The sequence below is a fragment of the Amphiprion ocellaris genome, chromosome 22 (assembly GCF_022539595.1).
Source record: "Amphiprion ocellaris isolate individual 3 ecotype Okinawa chromosome 22, ASM2253959v1, whole genome shotgun sequence".
In the NCBI taxonomy this organism is placed as follows: Eukaryota; Metazoa; Chordata; class Actinopteri; family Pomacentridae; genus Amphiprion; species Amphiprion ocellaris.
Genome location: NC_072787.1, coordinates 26,297,725 through 26,317,099, shown reverse-complemented (window position 1 = coordinate 26,317,099; position 19,375 = coordinate 26,297,725). Strand labels below are relative to the sequence as shown.

The 19,375-nt window shown below is 38.7% G+C and overlaps 1 long non-coding RNA gene and 1 pseudogene across 6 annotated transcripts; both read left to right on the top strand.

The window, feature by feature from the left end:
* The first annotated feature begins 875 nt into the window (after positions 1-875).
* On the top strand, positions 876-7,376 carry LOC111564827 (DNA repair endonuclease XPF-like; annotated as a pseudogene).
* A 1,401-nt stretch (positions 7,377-8,777) lies between these two features.
* Positions 8,778-16,306, top strand: LOC129347957 (uncharacterized). Of its 6 annotated transcripts, XR_008600320.1 has the most exons (5): positions 8,778-8,911; positions 9,799-9,899; positions 10,627-13,483; positions 13,588-13,704; positions 13,806-16,306. It is a non-coding gene; the product is annotated as an uncharacterized LOC129347957 (long non-coding RNA). The 6 variants fall into 6 exon arrangements; XR_008600319.1 differs by having other exon boundaries at positions 10,627-13,704; XR_008600318.1 differs by lacking the exon at positions 13,806-16,306 and having other exon boundaries at positions 10,627-10,768; positions 11,652-13,764.
* The last annotated feature ends 3,069 nt before the right edge of the window (positions 16,307-19,375 follow it).

Below are 19,375 nucleotides of genomic sequence, written 5' to 3'. Positions count from 1 at the left end.
CCTTATTTTTGCAGAGTTTACATGAACTTCTTAACAGCTGAAAATTTTTCTGAAAAACTCTTTTCTCATCAGTTTTGTCTAAAAGGACTTTTTTTGAGAGAGAGAAATGAAAGAGAAAAAACAGAATCATCTATGTAGAAATCTTGTTTATGTATTTTTACACATCATTTCCAAAATGAAAGTCTTTTAATTTACTTATTTCAAATTCCATTACGTCTGTATCATCACAAAGTAACTGCTTTTGCTTATTGAAAGAACGTAGTTTGTGTTGATTTAACAGAATTCTTGCTGATAAAGAAAAAACACTGTGGTAAGCTGTATGACACAAGGAGGCTGCATGCCTTGATGTAAAAAGATAACTAGACTGGAAACATCAATGCTGATTTTATACCAGCACATCTTAAATAAGAACCAGAGTCAAATATCATTAATCACATAAATCATCTGGATGTAGAGGTTGCTTACATTTCACATATATATGTACATATCTCTGCGTTTAGAAAAAAGTGTTTAGCTGTTTAACTGCCTGTATATTCCAGCATATTTTTGTTTTAAAAAGTATAAACTATGAATTGCAGACATGTAGCGTAAATAACAATGTGTTGCTCAGGTTTGGTTGTTTTCAAAAGAATGCACTGAATTTGCTAAAATAAGAAATCCTATGTTGATATTTTTGTTGATTACTTTTGTAGACAAGATATGATACTTACAGAGATAGTAGAGTCGCTTAGCCAGCCCTGTTCTGTAGTAAATAAAGACAGATTCAGAATAACTGCTAAGATCCTCCCTGTCACTTGATGGCGCTGTGGGCCCTGAACGCACCACTCACCGTCTCTCACTCCACGTTTGTTTTTAGCGTCACCGCAGGAAGTTCGGTTTCAAAACACTGAACAACAGGCAGAAGAGCAGCTGCTGTACATCACAAAGACTTACTTTACATTCAGCTAACAGTAATTCTTGGCAGTAAGTGGCAGTTTGGTGATTTCATTATCTTGTGGACCTTTAGCTGTTTCCAAAATGGCGGGACCGCTGCTGGAGTTTGAGACCGAGATGTTCCTGAGCCTCTTCGGCTGTGACGGGCTGCTGGTGGTGGCTGAGGGGATGGGGGTCGACCGCATCCTGCTGCAGTTCATGCGGGTTTACTCGGAGCAGGGCAGCCTGGTCCTCCTGCTCAACACAACCACACCTGAACAGGTAAGCTTAGCATGTTACACATTACCTGTGAACGCCTCACCCGTTGCTAGGTGGTAGGTGCTAGCAAGGCGGCTAATATGGACAACAGTAAAACAGTAATAATCCGGCCTTTTTCGCTGTTATCCTGACGTTTCGGTATTATTTTGCCTGCGCTGTACCCTGCATTATAACCTGTTTAGTTTTTACGACTAGACAGTGATTTAAAGGACCAGTTCAACTTATATAATGCAGTTTCCCACCTAGCAAAAGTGACTGCAGCCCCGTCATTGTATCTGAAATGGTGGTGTTGCACCAGAATTGCCTGGTTTCATTCACTGGGGCTGTAATTTGAAGTTTATGGCTTATATCGTAAATGCAAAAGAGATCACTTCTGTTTTTATATATATATATATATATATATATATATATATATATATATATATATATATATATTTAAAACCCTTCTGCAACGTAAATGTAAACAAGGTTATTACACATACCAAACACATACAAAACATAGAAAATAATACAGTATTATTACTTATAGTCATTCTAAATGTCAGGCCAGATTACATAAAAAAAACTCTAACGTTTCTTGGTCACAATTATGCAGTTAAGACAAAGTTTCACAAAGATAAAGTTTTGCTATCACCACAGCCATAAAATGATGTGTATTTGGACGCTCTGTCCATTTGGTCCAGATAAAAGCAGCTGTAGACGTGTGTAATCTGGATGATACAGCTTTAATTGTCAGTTTTGGGTAGATGATCAGTTTTTGGCACAACACCTGTTATTTGTTCAAAGACACTGTGGCTAAAAATAATATCCAACAACAAGCTGACATGTTCCTACCAGTAATTTACATAACTGAAGCAACAGAGCATCAGTGCTGTCCTGTTTGCCACTAACACTGCTGTAAAACACCTCATCTTAGCTGCCTCTTTGTGTTTAACAATATTTCAGACAGAAGTGTTGTCACACTTCAGAGAAGGAGAGCCTTTTATGAGGTAATAAATGGATTCTAAATTGTAGTGTCTTTGCCTTTATCACAGAAGTGTCTGTTTAGATAAATGAAAAAAATTTGACTGTCCCACTTCCCACAGGAAAAAATCATATTTTATATCTTTTAATAAATATTATGATGGAGATATTGAAGCAAAAATGATGATATGATCTTTGCTAGGGCCTGTACCAAACAAACCTGTTGCCTCATTTCTGGAAAATACAATTTGTAGTCCTGAACATCTCTATGTAACTGCAGTGCTTCATTTATAATGCTTTGTTGTGACACATTTGTAGGACCCTGTGATTTGGATTCTGCACTTGGCCATATTACAATTTTGATAACACTTAACTTATTTGTTCAGACCTATTAATGGAATTCCTTAATGTTAGCTGGCAATCCGAAGACTATCCAAGTCATTCTGATTTTAAGTATAAAAATCTTTTTTCAATATATGGATAAACCAGGTGTGACTTTTAAAATCCATTCATGGATGGATGACACTGAATCAAAACATGCTGAGTTATTCTTGTATTCATAAAGCATTTTGTATTTTAAGTGTCTCAGATACTCTTTGGATTGCGGATCAGTACTCGGGACCTCCATTAATGAAGACAGTCATTATTTCATCTCTACTGTTTACTGACCCCATCCTTTAGGAGCACCTGATTTAGTATTTTATTCACTTTTAAGCTACCAACATGAAGGTTTTTGACCCACTGTAACAATCTAGATTTTTTTCACCATTAGTTTTTTTTAGGATTTGTCATCGCAGAACTGTGTAGGCGACCTAAACACTACACTAGGCAAGAAGATAAAAATTTTGCATGATTCTGGGTTATCAACATTGTGAATTGTACTTTTTCTCAATGTGCAAAGTTGTGTAGAACAGGAAAATCAAGATTTGTTTTTACCTTGTGAGCAAGTCTGTTTGCTGTTTTTATAAGATGGAAGACTGAACATTTCTACGTTGAAACAGCAGTGAACTGATGAAAAAACACAGTTACATCTGAGCCATTTTGAGCCATGAAGGGATTATTTTCATTTAAAATAACAATAAATGACTGGAGAACACGTTATCAACATAGTTCCTTTCTCATCTTTCTTTCTCGGGAGTATTTCACGGAGCAGTTGAGAGTGGAGGGAGTCACCCACCTGCCGAGGACGGTCACCAGCGATGTCCAGAGCGCTGAGCGTTATAACGTTTACACTGAGGGAGGGGTGCTGTTTGTCACCAGCAGAATCCTGGTGGTGGACTTCCTCGCTGACCGCATCCCTGCTCATCTTATATCAGGTCAGAAAATGAGAGCCACGTTTGTTTTCTTTCATATTCTTCATCACTAGCAGTTATTAGTCTCAATTATCTTGCAATATTTGCTGGTGTATTTGCATGTTATAGTAGCTGCATACATGCTTTATCGTCTCACTTTATTTTAAAACGGTACAAAACCAAAGAAGTTGTGTTACTTTAACCTTTTCAAATGCATGCAGTATTTACAGCCTTTTGATCCACCCCCCCTCTAGGTATCCTGGTGTATCGCGCCCGTAAAATAATTGAGTCATGCCAGGAGGCCTTCACCCTTCGTCTGTTCAGACAGAAGAACAAGACGGGCTTCATTAAGGCCTTCACTGACAAGGCCACAGCTTTCTCCTCAGGCTTCTGCCAAGTAGAGCGTGTGATGAGAAACCTCTTCGTCAAGAAGCTGTACTTGTGGCCCAGGTACAATGAGCTTATTCCATGGCAAACATTTCATTTAACACATTGTATTTTATTAATAAAATACCTTGTTGATAATCTATGAAGGAGGTGAATGTTCTTTCTTTAAAGTTCTGTTTGTTTCACTCCCATCCAGACTATCCGTCACTACCTGGACCCCCTGTGGCATCAGCTAGGAGCAAAGACCAAGGCTCTGGTTCAGGACCTGAAGGTGCTGAGGGTCCTCCTGCTCTACCTCACCCAGTACGACTGTGTCACCTTCCTCGATTTGCTCGAGTCCCTGCGCTTCAGCCAGAAGAACTTTGGCTCCAATTCAGGTAAACTAGATGTACTTAGTTGCTCTCAGTGCCTGATCGAGGGAAAATTCCTGCTTAATTTTTGTAATCTATTGATTGTTTCTGTGTTTGATTGCTTGTGTCTGTTGTGACTTTCAGGTTGGCTGTTCCTGGACTCCAGTACCTCCATGTTTGTGAACGCTAGGAGCAGAGTGTACCGCGTTCCTGAGAGCAAAAAGAAACTCAAAGTTGGAGCAGAAGCTGAGAAACAGAAGCCAACCTCTGCCTCAGGTAACTGACCAATGAGCACATCTCTGACAGTGTCTTCTTCAAAGTAGATATCCAAATGATTAAATGCTTGTGTGTGTATTCGTGTTGAAACGACTAAAGGCTCAGTCTATTGTGTGGGTTTCAGAGGTGAAGCGGGAGCTGGTGCTGGAGAAGAGCCCAAAGTGGGAGGCTCTGACTGAGGTGCTGGAGGAGATCGAGAGGGAGAACAAGAGCTCTCAACATGAACCAGGTTAGAGCTCAGTGCTGTTAAACTACTATAGCAGTCTGTTGTGTCAACAGTGCATTTAAACCTATGAATTTACAAAAAAATGTACCATTGTTAGAGCATTTTGATCAGCCTGTTAGCTTTTCCAACTTCCTGGTGCACAGCATGGTCCCTTGAAATCCAATGTAAAAGTTCCAGCTTGGTGGAGACCAGAATAAAACATACAAGCACACAGGAGATTACAAGTGTTCAAATAGGAATGAATGGAGTTCTGATTGACTAGCATAGCATAGGTGTTGGTCAGTGATAGGAGACAACACAAGCTGAGTAAAGTTTGTTGAAAAATTCACCATAAAAGGGTGAATCCAGTTCTGTCATGTATATGCTTTTGATTCATTATTTATATCCCTGTTGTACATACATGTTGTCTAACCACTAACCACCTAACATGTCGCCCTCAGGTCGGGTTCTGATTTGTGCCAGTGATGACCGGACTTGTGCTCAGCTGCAGCAGCGCATCAAACACGGCTCTGATTGGCTGCTCAACCGCCTGTACACGAGAACAATCGGCAAACGGGACTCTGCTGCAGTTGCTGCCTTGGAACTGGACTTAGAGAAAAGGGGAAAAGGCCGAGTCAAAAAAGTGTCCAAAGGGAAGGAACCCGCACAGAAAAAAAACACAAAGACCACAAGAACCAAAAGCAGACCGTCACTCACACTGATCCAGATGGTTGGGAAACAGGAGACAGGTGAAGCAGCAGTGATGGGCAGCAGCGGAGACGAGGACGAACTGATGGAGGAACATGAAGGAGAGGAAGAACAGCTTAAATTAGATTTGTCATCAGACGACTATTACGGCGTCCTAAAGGAACCTCTGACTGTGATCCATCCACTGAAAGGCTGCACCGACCCCCACAGCTTGACCCGGGTGCTGCACAAGGTGGAGCCCAGCTTTGTGGTTCTGTACGATGCTGAACTGAGTTTTGTTCGCCAGCTGGAGATTTACAAAGCTAACCGCCCTGGAAAGACACTTAGGGTGTATTTCCTCATCTATGGAGGCTCAACAGAAGAACAGAAGTACCTGACAGCACTGTCTAAAGAAAAGAAAGCGTTTGAACATCTCATCAGGTTAGAACCATTTCTTTCCCCTCAAACCCCTTGGAACTAATATCTACTTAGTTAAGTGCTGGCTTCTCATTGGTGTTTATGTGTGTGTTTTTCTGTAGGGAAAAGGCTACTATGGTCATTCCAGAGGAGAGGGAAGGACGAGAAGACACCAACCTAGATCTTGCTAGAAACTTAGAACCTGCAAATGCCACCACCAACACCCGCAAAGCAGGTATGTCGATTTTATTCAGTTTCTAAATGTCTACATGGGTCATTCCACCTCAACTTACCAATTTAATGAAAAGTTTACACCTGACCATCTTTAGTTTGACTGATATTTTGTTAAATGGTGAATATTGATTGAGTTTAACATGTGTACAAAAAAGATTGGCACAAAAATGAATTCAAATTGAATTCAAAAACTAATGTTGCTTGTGACCACAGATTTTACACATGGTCAACTCAATCAATATTCATCACTTTAAAAAAAATAAGAAATCTGTCAAATTGAAGATGGTTGGGTGTGGGTCGTTCAATGAAAAACCCATATTTATTTTCTGCCTTTAGTTTTTGACTCATGTCTTGTGTTTTTATTTCCATTCCGTGTCCAATAACCAGGAGGCCAGGAGCAGTCCAGAGAGCCTTCACGAGTCATTGTGGACATGCGTGAGTTCCGCAGTGAGTTGCCTTCCTTGCTGCACCGCCGTGGGCTGGACATTGATCTCGTCACCCTAGAAGTTGGCGACTACATTTTAACTCCAGACACTTGCGTTGAGCGTAAGAGCGTCAGTGACCTGATCGGCTCGTTGCAGAGCGGCCGCCTCTACACCCAGTGCCTCTCCATGACCCGCTACTACAGGAAAGCAGTGCTGCTCATCGAGTTCGACCCGGCTAAACCGTTTTCCCTCATGGCCCGGTCAGACTTCCGTCATGAGATATCGTCAAATGATGTTTCTTCAAAGCTTACTTTACTCACATTGCACTTCCCTCGCCTCCGTATACTCTGGTGCCCCTCCCCACACGCCACAGCCGAGCTCTTCCTGGAACTAAAACAAGGCCGACCTGAACCCGATGCTTCAGCAGCTCAGGCGGTCACAGCTGAGTCAGACCTTGTGGCTGAACCAACAGACCTCTACAACCCCGGACCTTATGACTTCCTCTTGAAAATGCCGGGGGTCAATATGAAGAACTACAGGGCTCTTATTAAAAATGCAGGCAGTTTGGCAGACCTAGCCGAACTCAGCCAGAACAAGCTGGAAGAAATACTTGGGAATGCTGATAACGCTAAGTTGCTGTATGAGTTTCTGCATAATGTCGCTGATGTTCCTGCTCCTGTTCAGAAGACCAAACAGACATGATGGACAGTAAATCAGATATTTTGACCGATGTATGTGAATAACTTTTCAGTGACATCAGGATCATTTTTTGTCATCCAAATGTGTGTTGTTTTAATATGCAGAATGAATTTAATATTGCAAATATTTGTATTGTATTTTGGAAACTACTTTGCAAATGTGTGCAATTGTATTATTTTTACTCAGAAACAAACAATATTCTTACATTGTGCAATAATAAAATGTCAACTTCTTTTGAAATTTATAATAACGTGTTATTTCAAAGTACAGCTTTCCAGAACAACACAGCTGTTTAATTAAATTCATGTTTGTAAAGCACTGATTCAGAACATAAATGACCTCAGGGCACCTCATATCGTAGGGCACCTCATATCGTGGGTCACCCAGCAACCCAACAAATCCAGTGATTCTAGTAGGAAAACTCCAGCAGAACCAGGCTCAGGGACGGTGGCATTTGCCTCGCCTGGTTAGGGTGATTGTAAAGAGGAGAGAGGAAGGGACAGCAGACAGACACAGATAATAAATGTAACACGAGAACAATAAACACTCCAGAGTTTGGTCGGATTTGTAACCACAGATCAGAGTAGTGCCACTCCAAAGAACAAAGATACCTGCAGACAAAACACAAACTAGAGCAGAAAGAACACATGCACAGGGAGAACATGCAAACTCCATGCAGAAAGATCCCGGGAAAGCCGGGACGCAAACCAGGGACCTTCTCACTGCAAGGCGAAAGTGCTAACCACTACTCCACTGTGCAGCCCCAGATAAGACATAAGAACATAAAAATTTAAAAAATTTAAAAAAAACTGAAAAAGAGCAAACGTGTGTTCTATTTGAATGACAAACTTCTCTGCAGAAACATTTACCACTTGAGGGTTAACATAGATTTCCATGACCTTTTCCTCCATTGCTCTCATTGCACCAGGTTCAACAACCTCAAAATGAGATTAGAATAAAGCATTAATGAAAATGTGTTGAAGAGAAATTGGACTGCCACATGTGCAATCAGTATCAATTAATCTTAAACAACACAATTTAGTCATAATGGGTTTAAATGAGATCATTTTTGTCCCTAATAGCTTCAATTTCAATTTCAATTTAGTCTATTTGAAAGGGGACAATACAATTTCATAAAACACATGATTACACATGGTTAAAAAAGCCAGAATTAGCCGGAAGGCTAGTTTTCATCTGTAGTCCCCTCGCCATAATGTGAAAAAGCAGTGAAATTCATCTACAAGAGAAAAACATGAATAGACACTTGATAGGGCACTAATGTAACAAATAACATATACATAAACTGTTAAGAGAGCACAAGGCACACGATCAGTGTATTTATCTGGCAATTGGATTTTCCGTTCTGAAACTGGTATTGAAAGACAAAAACCGAGTGGTTATTTGATTTTCGTTTTAAAATACAAAAATTAAAATTGAAATACAAGGCGTTTTTCCTTTTCGTGATCAAAAAGGGATATACGAAATTTTAAAAATGCTTTGATTTTCATTTCATATTTAGAATAACAAAAAAATAAAATCAGTAAGAGACAGAAACAAAAAAAGGTCATTTTTTTAAATTTTCTGAGACCGGAAGTGATCATCGGCAAGTGTGGAGCCAAACGACAACAAGATTCTCAGAGGGCGGAGCCAGAGAGCAGTGATTGGTCAGACCATAGATAATATAGAAGACAGCGCTCTAGCGGATCTAGTCTGCTTTATATCTATGGTCGGAACGTCTGGTAGCATCTCTGACTGCTGTTGATCTTGTTTTTGGAGTAAAACACGGTAAGAAGATAAATACTTCTAACAAGTAGCGTTGTTTTGTTGTACGTTAAGTCAGCGACTTGTGAAGAGTTGTGTTTTGTCGTGTTTGAGCAGTTGGTCCGGACGCGTTAGCTTGCTCAGCGGCTAAGTTAGCTAGCGGGCTAATCAACACAGGTGGCTAACTTACTGCTGAACACCTGTGTTAGTTGCTGCTGCAGCTGTCCTCATTATTAGAATGACCTTCTCAACCTGTATTTCTCTGCTGTTTATTTTAGCTTTTAAAAAAGTTATTTTACTTTAAGGTTAACTGAAACCCGTTGAGCTGCACTGAAGTTTAACATTCAGCTGGTTTGAATTAAACCGCCCTTAACATTACCTCTCTGAATCTCCATATTTTCATTGAATTCCTTCTCTCTTCCACTGCTCAAGTTCAATCCAGTATATAAAATGACATTAATAGTGAATAAACTAACAACCAGCCATTGTATTTATTTATTACTGTATGTATTTATAGTAAAACATGAGTTGAAACATCCTACTTTTGGATCTAGAACTGCACAAGCCGTTCATTTTCAGTCACCTGATGAGTTAAACTCCCCTTTTTATGTGAGGTTGAAGCAGAAAGTCTGAGTTAACAAAGAAAGTTGTTTATAATTTGTGATACCTGTTATCTCTGACTGAGGCTTTAGTTTTTGTTGAGCTGATTTACACGTAGAAACTTTGTTCAGGAAGATTTCTCAGTAGCTCAGAGGACAGGCTGCTTTTTACACAACCTTGTAAGAGAATGTCTGTCAATGCTTTCAGCAGAATTTAGAAACACAACACTTCCTAAACAGATATTTTGAGGCTGTGAGGTTGAACGTTTGAGAGTATATCAGTGTGTTTGTTTGTGGTCTTTCTGTTTCTAGGTGGAAGCTGAATTAGTGAGGATGACTCCTGCTCCTGTCATCTCTAAGCTCCTCACACATCTTTACCTGCACATGAGGAAAATCACTCCTGTAGAATGCAGGTATGTTTGTCATTATTATAAAAAGATGTTGCCTGGTGACCTGTCAGAAACCCATTATACAGAGTCAGCCAAAATAATGTTTACACACATCAGGAAAAGAAAAACTTGCATAAATATTTCAATACCAAATTTATTCAGACATCACGAGATTAATAAAAGTTATCTTTGGCCTCTACAATTACAAGAGGTGCTCAAAGTGGTGGCCACTGGCTTCCAGACATTTCTGTTGTGTTGTAGACGTCACTTGTTGATGCTCCATTCATGAGGGTAGCGCCATCTGTTGGGAAAACATCGTACAACAGGACACAGAGTTATCGTGATTTGATCAAACTTAGAAAGAGGTATCTATATGTATAGAAGTACTTATACAAATGAAATATTTATTAAAGTTTTTCTTTTCCTGATGTGTGTACATTATTTTGGCTGACTCTGAACTTAATGAGAAAAAAACTGTAATTTAATTGTTGCTTTGAAAGCTTCTTTAGTGAAAACCAGCTGGTGTTCTGCTTTGAAACAAACTGCTGTTGAGGTCTGTGTTTTTAGGTTTAACCCCACAGTTTCTGAATGAACTGATAGTTGTTTTTTTTCCTGATCAATGTGGACGTTATAATTGATGGTAACATTTACTGATCATATAATCAGCATGACAATATAACAGTATAACATTCTGACCACCTGACTAATACTGTGTTGGTCCCTTTATGCTGCTAAAACTCCTCTGACCCAGTGGTTCATCAGAACCTCTGGGGATGTCCTGTGGATCCTGTGGATCCTGTGGGTTGCAGGGTGGGTCCTACCTAGACCAGGCTGATCCTGGACCATCCCACAGATGCTCAATCAGATCTGGATGTGGGGAGTGTGGAACCCAGGTGAACAGCTTAGCTCTGTCGTGTTCCTCGGACCACTCCTGAGCAGTTTTAATTTGTCCTGCTGAGGGTGGCAGCTGGCATCAAGGACTGCTGTTGCCATGGAGACTAGGGGGTTGTTTGTCCTGCAGTGTTTAGGTGGTGGTACATGTCAAACATCCACATGAACGTCAAGGTTTCCCAGCAGAACGTTGCATTAGAACAAGATGATGGATGTTGTTCTCTTCAGCTGTCAGTGGTCAGAATGTTGTGGCTGATCGGTGGATCTGTCTGCCTTTACTCTGACATCCAGAGTTATACAAAAGTGTAGTATGTGTGCAGTGCAGAAGAGATTTACTTTATTGTATGCAGTTTTAGTGGTTCCATCAGAGAAAATCGTATCCATATACAGATTTTTATTAATTCCAGGGCTGGTTCAGTAAAGATTATAATAATAAATATATCAGATAATTCTTTGTCGCAGTTGGAATTTTGCAGCCTGAGAGATGGTTGAGAAGGTTTGCAGTTCTTGTTTTAGCAAAATATGTTATAATAGAAGATCTTTATTGTCATTGTACATGAAATTATCTGCAAACCAGCAAAGTGCATCAGTCTGAGGTATGTAAAAATAGATAAAGAAAAATGCTTCTAAAGCCAATAATAAACAGAATATTTTGAGGGAATATTCTAAAAAGGAAAGAAAAGCTCCATTCTCACTCCTCTCAGGATAAACTGTCATTAAAATTGACTTTAAATTTAGCTTCAACACGAGATAAAAACATTTACTTTCATTACTGATGTTGTCAAGTTTTAATAAAGTTCATGCTACTTTTATAAAATGATGAAAGTGAATAAATTGTATTTCTGTGATCTGTGTTTGATTTCTGTCTTTTCTCCTGTCATCCAGATGTTCAGAGGGAGATGATGCCACATCTGGTCCAGCTGATGGAAGGTCTTGAAGTTCTCTGACTGGCCTCGACTGAAGATGGTCGTCTCACTGGATTTAAGGTTCAGATGCTCAGTAACAAACTCCACCAATGTGCCAACAGGGAAGCTTTAGGTTTATTAAATGTTGCTATGAAGGTTTCGCTGTTTTTCTTAGTGAATGCAATGTGCTCCAACTGAAACTTGAATTAGAACTTAGAAGTAAATCATTTCATCTGAAAGGATTTAGTTGCATTAATAACCTCATAACATTCTAATTTTTATTCCAGTCTTGGTTGGAAATAGAATCTCTGTATTGATTCAGGTAAAAACTGAACTTCACAGCATGTTGGAGCAAAACAACCAGATGAAAACTGTGATGGTGTTGGATTGTCAGACCGTAATGTTGCAGCTCAAAGCAGCTTTTCTAGCTCAGTTCATTCTGACATTCAGCTATGAATCAACACAGCAGATGGTGATCCATGCTGTGGAAGTCTCACATCTCCTGATTTAATGGAGCTGCTTTGCACTTTTTACACTGTTTATTCACCAACACTTTATTTAATAAAAGTCCCATCTAGTTTTTATGAGGAATGTGATGTTTTAATTTCTCTGTGAATAACTGCAGTCTAATGCAACAGCTGGAGTTGTAACATCTGTCCTGATATTGATCATGAAGTATTGATCAGAATACTTATGGTCAGCAGTCATCCCTGAAGTTTTACATTAAAATCTTTACTTGTGTTGTGAACTTTGGTAAGAAGCAGAAACTTTAGCGTTGCCATGGATACATGAGTGTTAAATTCTGTCCATGTTTCCATTTTGGGAAATTCAGTCCAGTTCCAGAATGTGGAGGAATTTAGTCTCATCATCACAGACAACAAATATTATCTGAAAGTCGGGTTATTGTTGTTTATCAGCACAATACAAAAAGATTAATGTTAGAAATATTCCAGTTAAGACTCTAGAATATCATGATTTATGTAAATTTACCTCAATAATATGAATGTTCAGGTTAAGATTGTACAGTGATATTTATTATGTAAGTTTAGCTGATTAAAGTTTGACTCTGCACTAAAATATTATTTAAACTGACATCATTATTATAATATTTAGAGTCACACCCTACAGTATTGAGATCAAGAAATCAAATATTCTATAAAATGTAAATACACTGAACTCATTTGGATATATTTAAGTGAGACTCTACAATATTATTTGACACAAATCTATCTAAAACAAAATTTTAATAATTTTCATGCCAAACATTTACTGGACTGATTAAAATATTAAAATCACTCCTTTCTAATCCTCTGCTGTACGTTCAAACCTGAGGCCTGAAATAGAAGCACACAAGTATCTGTTTGAAGGAACTTCTGCAGAGTCCTGGTTCCAGAACATGATGATAGAATTATAGACAAACTTTAACAAAAGCTGACTGAGAGTTTACAGGTTTTTATGTTGGATTTCTTCAGTAATTTAATGAGCGTTATCAGCAAAAATCAAGTGTTCATTTGATGAACTTCATTTCCTAAAACATGCAGAATTGGAGCTCATATCTTTGGCTGCTGTAAAGTTTCTGCTCCTTCAAAGTTCACAACACAATGAATTAATTCCTAAAACACTCTCAGTGCTGGAGAGCGTTTGTGATGCTGAAGCAGTGAGCAGTTTTTCTGTTTCTTCTCTGGAGATGCACAAGGAGGGACGTCTGCAGAGACTGAGAAAGAATCTCACCACATCCTGACATGATAAAAAAAGACTTTATTGAAGACTACAATGAGAAAAACTATCAGACAGCAGACGGCTGCATTCAAGGTGAGATCTGAACATTTGATCTGGAACAGGAATTCAATCACGGCAGCATGAGCTTCATTTCAGTCTGTAGCTACTGAATTCATGGATGAATCATCTGGCACTAGAGAGGAAGACCATCAAACATCCACGTCAGCTGATGGAGGTCCAAGAGTCTCACCCAACAAACAACCTACAGAGTGAAGACCTCAAATCTGATTGGACGGCCTCCTATTCAGCCACATGTGTGAACAAATGCCTCTAAGTTGATTTGTTTTCTAAAATAAATCTAGTTTGAGTCCTAATCTATGCCTGTGTGTTTGCTTCTTTACACTGCTGTTAACAGTTTAGGCTGTTAGATTGTTCCAGATAAGACAAGTACAAGATTCTTCAGAGCCGTTCTACCATGAGCCTGACAGGAAGAACTCCAACAGCTACTGAATGTTCCTGTGGTTCCCTCAAGGCTACAGGAGGAGCCCTACGAGGACGAGCCGGTCCACCTGATGGTGGCCAGTCGCTGTGGTTCAAAGCCAACACCGACTACGTGGACTTCTACTGGACCACACGGAGGCCTTCAAACCGGACCAACAAGTTCACCGACTCCCCGACTCGTGGGTCTGAGGATGCCGCCGAGCCTCGGTCCAGCCGGCCTCCTGTCTGTGGGTGTTTGAGTGCTGAGAGGTTTGTGGATGCATGTGAACATTCTGTGTTGAAACAGCAGCTTTGGACTCAGTAACGCCAGGAAAAACCAAGAGCTCCTTTATTTGTGACTTCCACTAAAAAAACTGATGAAAATAAGTTTGCCAGGGTTCTGACTGATAACAGATTATTAAATAATGAAAATAATCATTTAAATATTCCTTTAAACAATCCTTTTAGGTCTACATTTCCTTTACACTGACTTCTTGGTATATGTACAAGTATTTTGGGTGGAATATACCATTAAGCCTAATGTTCAAGGGTTTTTCTGGGAATATACCATTAAACCAACATTTTAGGTAAATGTTCCAGGATGTTGGGTAGAATATACCATCAGATAAACCTTTTAGGTCTACATTGGAAGATTTTAGAGTAGAATATTACTCCAAACCATCCTTTAGGTCTACATTTAAGGTGGAATACTCCTTTACACCAAGATTTTTTGGTCTCGGATTTTGGATGGAATACTTGGTTAAACCAACCTTTTAGGTCAACATTCAAAGATTTAAGGTGGAATATTCCTTTAAACCAACCTAAATTTCATGTTTTGATCATTATCAAGTGAGAAACCTCAATCCAGACTCCTCATAATGACGTTTGAGATTTATGCTGCTGTTATTTGTTTAGTCCAGACTAAATGACAGAAATCCACAACTGTAATTTTATTTCAGGACTCGGTTATTAAATGTCAAAACAATCCATGTGACTCTAAAAACTCAACAGCTTTACAAACTCTAACATTAAACTCTCTACACGGATCCAAAATAAGTTGGACTTCTACATGAGAGCTTCAATTATTCTTCATCTACTTCCTGAAAAGTTTGGTCAATAAAAAAGACAAAAACTAATATTTTCAGCTGAACTAAAGACAGACTGTGATTTTTCTCCTCACATGTTGTGTTGTTGTAAACTTACTCTTTCAAATAAATAGCCGCCTAACCCCCTGGAAACCAGCGTTTGTCCTGTTTTTGTGTTGCTCCTCGGCGACCCTAGACAGCCGGGTTGTAATGTTTTTTGAGCAACACACCATACTATGATGTTTTTACAATGATGGTTCTACTATGGAACCAGTTTGACATGTTCAGGTGTTCTTTGTGTGAAAACTCAGAGATTTCAGGTATCAGAAGGTGGTTTTCAACTTTCTTTGTTAAGTTTCTGCCTCAACTTTAAATTTCCTTCACTAAGCCAGCCCTCTGGACTTCCAGTAAGCTGTGTTCCTATTGGCTGTCCAGGTGGCTGCTTGGTGTTATCAGGAACACCTGAGCAGCTCAGTGTCTTCCTGCTTTATTTAGCTGCAGACAAACATTTCCTCTGCTTCTATTCACCACTGAACTGGGTTTGGCTCCATTGCTTTAGTTTGTTTTTTAGGCGTTGGCTTGCAGCTTCCAGCAGTAAAATCCTCTTTAATGTGTTTCTTGGTGTGTTTTAGGGCTTTGTACTGGATAGTTGTCTTGGTAAATGTGGTTCTTTAGCCACAGTTAGCACATGGTGCTAATGTGTGCAGTGATTAGTGGATTTGGTGCAGCTGAGTTGTGTCTTTATCTTGGCTGTAGTGAGTCTTTAGAGGTTTTTGGTCAGACACATTCTGTATTCTTGTTTGTGAACCAGCGTTGGTTGTCCAGAAGGTAAGAGTTCCTGTCCTGATTCTCTGTTCTCAGAGGTTCTCTGGTAGGCTGCAGGAGACTTTAGCATTTGGGTTGTGCTAATTTGGTTTTTGTACGGTTCCATTTGTACGACTATCTTGAGGCCCCTCCATGTGGTTTAGTGAGGTTTTCTGGAACAGTTCTACAAAGCAACCTGCAGCAGAAGAGACTTTGAGAGTTTTTAGGAAGTTCTGGAGACCAGACTTTAGAGCAGCAGAAACATTTGTCAGCAGTTAGAGCAGGAGAAGGTGAGCTTCAGAGTAGAAATGAGACAGAAACCTTCTTGACCCGTGTGGTGAGGTCCTGTACCAAGAGTTTGAGCAGGTTGTGAAGAGTCTGTAGTTCTTTGGTCTGAAAGCACAAGAAGAGTCGACTCATTAAAGGAGAAAACAGGAGATATTGTTGGTTCTTCTGTCGCTCTGCAGTTTCCTTAGACTGAATATCAAGTTAATATTTTAAATGATTTCCCATGTGAGCCCAAGAAGACTTCAATAAACTCCATCCATCCCCTGGACACAACATTTAATTACGATGTTAAAAATTTTTTTTTAAATATGTTTTTTAGGTTTAATCATAGTTTTAGCATAGTTTTTTGTCTTTGCTTGTTTAGTTTTGTCATCTGTGTGAAAGGTGCTAAACAAATAAAGTTGAATTGATAAACTGAATAATTGACTAACTCATGATTGTGACAACAGAAGTATTTTCATTGTGATTTAAGAGTTTGTTTCATTTTTAAGGTTGGGATTAAAATCTTGACAGAAAAAAAAATTAAATAAACTACATAAAAAAGAAGCAATTAAATCAAAGGAAAAAAACATTTAATACAATAAAACTTTTCAAAAGAAAATTAAATATCAAATACAATTAAATGATATTAAACAGACAAAATATTTAATTAGATAATTAAACAGAAGATACAAAACATGTAATTATTAAATTAAAGTTTATTAAACAAAATATTAAACATTAAAGATGAAATATTTAGATAATTAAACATTAAAAAATACAATTAAACAAGAATATTAAACATTTAAAAAAATACAAAACATTTAATTAGATTATTAAACCTTTAAAAAGATGAAACATTTAATTAAAAAAATAAATGTTTAATTAGAAAATTAAATCTTAAAGACAATAAAACTTTAAATAGGAATTAAACAGAAAATACAATGAAGCATTTAAAAAGAAAATTTAACATTAAAAGGTGGTAAAACATTTAAAAAGAAAAACCTTAAAGATTTAATCGAAAAATTAAACATTGGGAAAGAAAAGGAAATTTTTCAAACAAGCCGAATAAACATTTGAAAAAACAATTAAACATTAAAAAGACAAAACATTTGGAAATCAAATCAGACATTAGAAAAGAATAAAAGGTGAGAAACAAGCAAAACTAAACATTTAAGAAGAATCAAACTAAAGACAAAACATTTGAAAAGACACCAGTTAGACTTTAGAAGATCAAATTAAACAGAAGAGACAATAAAATGATCAAAAGGAGCAAAAACAGATTAAAGTCTTAAAGTGTTTTCTAGTCTGAAATAAAAACATCAAGTTGTTTCTTCAAACATTTCCTCTTTATATGTTCTTGGTTTGATTGTGGACAGATTTACTAAGAGCTCATTTCAGAAAACTGCTTTCCAGATAAAGTCTACTAGTAGTTGAAGGCATTGATCAAACTAATGTTACCTTCTGATCTCCACAAACTTTACTGTTCAGTGAAGAGAATCAAAGTTTGTTGAGGATTTCTAAAAAACCCACAGGTGAAGGTCTGAGAAGAACTCAGATGGATGGTCTAAATGTGAAATCAAAACTCATGGTCACAAGTTTTAAGGCTTCTGTTAACCAGAAAGTTCAAACTAACAGAGAAGTACTGAGAAACTTTTAAAACTTCAGTCCTCAGACTGTCTGAAGGTTCAAACTAACAGAGAAGTACTGAGAAACTTTTAAAATTTCAGTCCTCAGGCTGTCTGAAGATTCAAACTAACAGAGAACTACTCAGGAACTTAGAGGATTTCAGTCCTTGGACTGTCTGAAGGTTCAAACTAACAGAGAACTACTGTGGAACTTCGAGGATTTCAGTCCTTGGGCTGTCTGAAAGTTCAATCTAACAGAGAACTACTGTGGGACTTAGAAAATTTCAGCCCTCAGACTGTGTGAAAGCTCAGGTCCTGAGGACTCGGGAGGTGTGGAGGCTTTGGAAAGTCTTGGAACTGAGGGTTCCACCCTCCAGCTCAAAGGCTGAAGTCCAACCTCCTGAGAAAAACGGTCGAGTCGAGACTCGAGTTAAAAAAAAACTCGGAAATGACAAAAAATAGATGATAAATGCGCAAAAAAAAGAAGTTTTGGTATCTGAGCGAGTAGCTCAGGGGGATAAGAGGAGAGCCTACAGAGCGGAGGGTCGCAGGTTCAAGACCCACCTCCGGCATCTTTCTTTGTTTGTCTTTGTCAGGATTTTGAGAAAATTTAAGAAGTGTCTGGTCTTGAACCAGCGACCTGCAGCTCCATAGGCAAATCCTTAACTCACTGAGCTACAGATCAGATGAAAAGAAATGATTTCGTCGTCCCTTTGACATCGTAGTTTCCGAAGTGACCACATGGGTGGAGCCAAGGCGGAGTCTGGGTGGAGTCAGGGCGGAGAGTAGGCGGAGAGGTGGGGGGAGTGGGGGGGGGGGGGGCCGCCCCCCCCCTCCCCACCTACTCTCCGCCCTGACTCCACCCAGACTCCCCCACCGCCCACCACACCTTCCCCCGCCCGACGAGTTCTTCGAGTCTCCACGAGTTCTTCGAGTCTCGAGTTTCTGGAGTTTCCACCAGGTCGGAGGCAGAACAAGTTGTCATGAAGAGGTGTTGAAGTCAGCCAGGATGGAGTGACTTTTTACAGCGACTAGAAGGACGACGACTAGAAGAGCAGGTCTTTAACCACCATCCGTAAAATCCATGGAGTCGCTCCAGAGAAATGAAGGGAGGTCAACTTTTATCAACCTCCAGCCAGATGTTCAACTTGATATCTTTACTTTGACATTTTTAGCACCACAAACCTTTAGTATCACACTTTATTATCCTTTATTAGGACTTTAATGGAATCCACCGGCAGATTTTGTTTTTGTTGACAAACTTTATTCTTGTCGTCGTGGGACTGCAGTATTTAAAACTGTTCCTTCTATTTGACCTCATGTTTATTAGTTTTAGTGGAGAAAGTTATTTTAATTGTCGATTAATCTCTTAAAAACCAAATAGTAAATTGGGTTAGTCAAGAGCTTTAAATTTCTTACTTTGTCATATTTTAAGTATGACAAAAAAATATAAAAATAAAGCATCTTGAGACAATTTGACCTGTAACTGGTGTTATATAAATAAAATAGAATTTAAATTGTATGTATCTTGTAATGTTGGAGTAATTCAGCCATATATGTTGGAAAACACATTTTCTTTGTCCATTAATCTGTTGATTGTTTTCTCCAGTAATTCATTTCTTGTTTTGGTTTATAAAATGTCAAACGCAAATATATTAAGTTTACTTCATGATGCAGGAATCAGGCAGTTTTTCACTTTTTTATCTTAGTTTAGTCAGAAA